Source organism: Oncorhynchus mykiss, chromosome 21 (genome assembly GCF_057628025.1).
Source record: "Oncorhynchus mykiss isolate SJ-2025 chromosome 21, ASM5762802v1, whole genome shotgun sequence".
Classification (NCBI taxonomy): Eukaryota; Metazoa; Chordata; class Actinopteri; order Salmoniformes; family Salmonidae; genus Oncorhynchus; species Oncorhynchus mykiss.
In genome coordinates, this window is record NC_143042.1 from 47378364 (window position 1) to 47384577 (window position 6214).

Below are 6214 nucleotides of genomic sequence, written 5' to 3' on the forward strand. Positions count from 1 at the left end.
ACAATTTAAAGGCAATGCCTTCAATACTAATTGAGTGTATGTAAACTTCTGACACACTGGGATTGTAATGAAAGAAATAAAAGCATAAATAAATAATTCTCAACTATTATTGTCACATAGTTGAAGGTGGAGAGGCGAAGCAGGTACGGGGAGTCAAACATTTAATAAGGAACGGACATGGAAAGAGACAGGAACAGCATCCGCACACGGGTAACAAAGACAAAAACAATGAATGCATCAGCAGGGAACAGAGCAGGGGAACTGACAAATATAGGGGAAATAATAAACAGGTAATGAGTGAGTCCAGGTGAGTCCAATATCGCTGATGCGCTTGACGAGAGAAGGCAGGTGTGCGTAATTGATGATCGCAGGAGTGCGTGATGCAGGGCAGTTTGGCACCCTCGAGTGCCAGGGGGGGAAGAGCGGGACATTTCACATTCTTAAAATAAAGTGGTGATCCTAACTGACCTAAGACAGGGAATTTTTACTTGGATTAAATGTCATTAATTGTGAAAAACTGAGTTGAAATGTATTTGGCTAAGGTGTATGTAAACTTCCGACTTCAACTGTAACTGTAACACTACATGACCAAAAGTATGTGGACACCTGCTCGTCAAATATCTCATGGGCTTTAATATGGAGTTGGTCCCCCCTTTGCTGCTACAACAGCCTCCACTCTTCTGGGAAGGCTTTCCACTAGATTTTGGAACATTGCTGCGGGGAGTTGCTTCCATTCAGCCACAAGAGCATTAGTGAGGTTGGGCACTGATGTTGGGCTATTATGCCTGGCTTGCAGTCGGCATTCCAGTTCACCCCAAAGGTGTTCGATGGGGTTGAGGTCAGGGTTTTATGCAGGCCAGTCAACTTCTTCCACACTGATCTCGACAAACCATTTCTGTATGGACATTGCTTTGTGCATGGTGGCATTGTCATGCTAAAACAGGAAAGGGCCTTCCCCAAACTGTTGCCACAAAGTCGGAAGCAAAGAATGGTCTAGGATGTAGCGTTAAGATTTCCCTTCACTGGAACTAAAGGATCTAGCCCGAACCATGAAAACAGCCCCAGGTCATTATTCCTCCTCCACCAAACTTTACAGTTGGCACTATGCATTCGGGCAGGTAGCATTCTTTTGGCATCTGCCAAACCCACATCCGTCAATTGGACTGCCAGATGGTGAAGCATGATTCATCACTCTAGAGAACGCGTTTCCACTGCTCCAAAGTCCAATGGTGGCAAGCTTTACACAACTCCAGCCGAAGCTTGACATTGTGCATGGTGATCTTAGGCTTGTGTGAGGCTGATTGACCATGGAAACCCATTTCATGAAGCTCCCAACGAACAGTTATTGTGCTGACGTTGCTTCCAGAGGCAGTTTGGGACTTGGTAGTGAGTGTTGCAACCGAGGACAGACGATTACAACGCACTACGCACTTCAGCACTCAGTGGTCCCATTCTGTGAGCTTGTGTGGCCTACCACTTCGTGGCGGAGCCGTTGTTGCTCCTAGACATTTCAACTTCACAATAACATCACTTACAGTTGTCCGGGGCAACTCTAGCAGGGCAGAAAATTTGCGAACTGACTTGTTGTAAAGGTGGCATCCTATTACGGTGCCACATTGAAAGTCACTGAGCTCTTCAGTAAGGCCATTCTACAGCCAATGTTTGTCTATGGAGATTGCATGTCTGTGTGTTCGATTTTACGCACCTGTCAGCAACCGGTGTGGCTGAAATAGTCGAATACACACATTTGAAGGGGTGTCCACATACATTTGTGTGTATATACTGTATATTCATTGCGGGAAAGGGGAGACATAATACACAATACAAAAATAAAATAAATCCCCCAAATCCCCACCCCACTCCTTCAGTGATAATATAAATCACATCCCTACACAGGCTCATGTGTCTGTGTTGACCGAACATTAATCGACAGGATTCCTTGTAATGCCCCAAAAAACGCTCAGCCGCACTCACAACGATGCCTATTTTCTCAAATGTTTTCTTTGTTTGCGCTGTGCAGTTTATAGCCAATGCAAGAAACGATACTAAGTCCACCTTTTTAACATGCAACGTGCCAGGGTCCTATTGGCGAGTAACATTTACTGATGTCTCTAATCCAACTACCATGGTTTCTTCAACTTTACTCCCTTCTTCCACTCTTCTCACCCCCTCCGGGTAGGAGACATGCTGGACAACCCTTATTCTTGTCACCTCGGTCTCCTTCACCCTAACAGGGCACTTCAGGAATTCTGGTACATGCTCACCACCACAATTGCAGCATTTTGCCTCTACTGTCATATGATACTCCTCCCATCTATATACACTTGACAAATGTCCGATAGTACATTTATCACACTGCAAGAGGTTTGGGCATGAAGCTCTAACAGGATATCACACATAACCCAAATATACGTACAAAGGGCGAGACTCTTCAAATAACAAAATAATGGGCTTCCTCACTCCATTCACCATACGGATCAGTCGGCGTGCACCAACCACTGGGCTTCCTCACTCCATTCACCATACGGATCAGTCGGCGTGCACCAACCACTGGGCTTCCTCACTCCATTCACCATACGGATCAGTCGGCGTGCACCAACCACTGGGCTTCCTCACTCCATTCACCATACGGATCAGTCGGCGTGCACCAACCACTGGGCTGCCTCACACCATTCACCATACGGATCAGTCCAGTACATGCCACCAACTAACCCTTCATCTATACAGCACTACTACATACCACCACCTAACCCTACATCTATACAGAGCTACTACATAAGACCAACTAACCCTACATCTATATAGAGCTAATACATACCACCAACTAACCCTACATCTATATAGAGCTACTACATACCACCAACTAACCCTAAATCTACTGCATATAGCACTACTACATACCACCAACTAACCCTACATCTATATAGAGCTACTACATACCACCAACTAACCCTACATCTATATAGAGCTAATACATACCACCAACTAACCCTACATCTATATAGAGCTACTACATACCACCAACAAACCCTACATCTATATAGAGCTAATACATACCACCAACTAACCCTACATCTATATAGAGCTACTACATACCACCAACTAACCCTACATCTATATAGAGCTACTACCTACCACCAACTAACCCTACATCTATACAGCACTACTACATACCACCAACTAACCCTACATCTATACAGAGCTACTACATACCACCAACTAACCCTACATCTATATAGAGCTACTACCTACCACCAACTAACCCTACATCTATACAGCACTACTACATACCACCAACTAACCCTACATCTATACAGCACCACTACATACCACCAACTAACCCTACATCTATATAGAGCTACTACATACCACCAACTAACCCTAAATCTACTGCATATAGCACTACTACATAAGACCAACTAACCCTACATCTATACAGCACTACTACATACCACCAACTAACCCTACATCTATACAGAGCTACTACATACCACCAACTAACCCTACATCTATATAGAGCTACTACATACCACCAACTAACCCTACATCTATATAGAGCTAATACATACCACCAACTAACCCTACATCTATATAGAGCTAATACATTCCACCAACGAACCCTACATCTATATAGAGCTACTACATACCACCAACTAACCCTAAATATACTGCATATAGCACTACTACATACCACCAACTAACCCTACATCTATATAGAGCTACTACATACCACCAACTAACCCTACATCTATATAGAGCTAATACATACCACCAACTAACCCTACATCTATATAGAGCTAATACATTCCACCAACGAACCCTACATTTATATAGAGCTACTACATACCACCAACTAACCCTACATCTATACAGCACCACTACATACCACCAACTAACCCTAAATCTACTGCATATTGCACTACTACATAAGACCAACTAACCCTACATCTATATAGAGCTACTACATACCACCAACTAACCCTGCATCTATATAGAGCTACTACATAAGACCAACTAACCCTACATCTATATAGAGCTACTACATACCACCAACTAACCCTACATCTATATAGAGCTACTACATACCACCAACTAACCCTACATCTATATAGAGCTACTACATACCACCAACTAACCCTACATCTATACAGCACTACTACATACCACCAACTAACCCTACATCTATATAGAGCTAATACATTCCACCAACGAACCCTACATTTATATAGAGCTACTACATACCACCAACTAACCCTACATCTATACAGCACCACTACATATCACCAACTAACCCTACATCTATATAGAGCTACTACATACCACCAACTAACCCTACATCTATATAGAGCTACTACATACCACCAACTAACCCTACATCTATATAGAGCTACTACATACCACCAACTAACCCTACATCTATATAGAGCTACTACATACCACCAACTAACCCTACATCTATATAGAGCTACTACATACCACCAACTAACCCTACATCTATACAGCACCACTACATACCACCAACTAACCCTAAATCTACTGCATATTGCACTACTGCATGAGACCAACTAACCCTACATCTATATAGAGCTACTACATACCACCAACTAACCCTAAATCTACTGCATATAGCACTACTACATACCACCAACTAACCCTACATCTATATAGAGCTACTACATACCACCAACTAACCCTACATCTATATAGAGCTACTACATACCACCAACTAACCCTACATCTATATAGAGCTACTACATACCACCAACTAACCCTAAATCTACTGCATATAGCACTACTACATACCACCAACTAACCCTACATCTATATAGAGCTACTACATACCACCAACTAACCCTACATCTATATAGAGCTACTACATACCACCAATTAACCCTACATCTATACAGCACCACTACATACCACCAACTAACCCTAAATATACTGCATATAGCACTACTACATAAGACCAACTAATCCTACAGTACATCTATATATATATCACTAGTTCAGCGTTTCCACGTTTTGGTTTTTGCACTGTCATAAAATCGGTTAATGAACTCATCATCACGTTTTGGTTATTTGAATCAGCTGTGTAGTGCTAGGGCAACAACCAGAATGTGCACGCCTTTGGGTCCCCAGGACTGCGTTTGGGAAAAGCTGCTCTAGGGCATCTCTTTTCACTGCCTCTCTCTTGCACCCGTCACTTCTGATCCTTAGCAACATGGGCACCCCCACAATTGACACTGTTTTTTCCACCGATACTACAAATTCCTCCTGGACACTTCTCACATCTCGGAATCTCCCTCCTACTCACTGCTGCAACATGACCATAAGCTTGGCATCTGAAACACCTTAGTGGGTTTGGCACAAAAGCTCTCCCGGTATAACTGACACCCCTGGACGGAAGAAACACAGAAAATGATCACAAGTCCACTTCGAGCTACCTTCATCGATTTAACAGTACCCAGGTCTCCTCCTCATCATCTGTCGTAGCTCAAAAAAAGTCTACTGAAGTACGTTATTCCTATCACTCTATATTGGCCTCAGCCACAGATGATATATTATATTGACCAGATACTCAAGTGGCTGCTCTAACAATGAAAATAAATGTCTTCAAAAATGGAAGGTAGTCCGGAGGTAAGATCAGGTGAGACCATTCTAGCCAATGAGACGGCAGATACACATGATTAAAAATGTCATGCGGACGACACACAGTTGTACATTTCGATGAAACATGGTGAAGGCACAAAATGTCCTACCCTGGAAGCCTGTGTTTCATACATAAGGAAGTGGACAGCGACAAATGGTTTACTTTTAAACTCGGACAAAACGGAGATGCTAGTTCAAGGTCCCAGGAAACAAAGAGATCTTCTGTTGGATCTGACAATTAATGTTGATGGTTGTACAGGCGTCTCAAATAAAACTGTGAAGGAACATGACGTTACTCTGGACTCTGATCTCTCTTTTGAGGAACATATCAAGAATATTTCAAGGGCAGCTTTTCTCCATCTTTGTAACATTGAAATTTTTTTTTTGGGGGGGGGTCAAAAATTATGCAGAAAAGCTAATCCATGTCTCTGACCCTATTGCAGGGGGCTGAGTCACTGGCTTACTAGTACTCTTCTATGCCGTCCCTAGGAGGGGTGCATCACTTGAGTGGGGTGAGTCACTGACGTGATCTTCCTGTCCGGTTTTGCGCCCCTTGGTTCTTGTA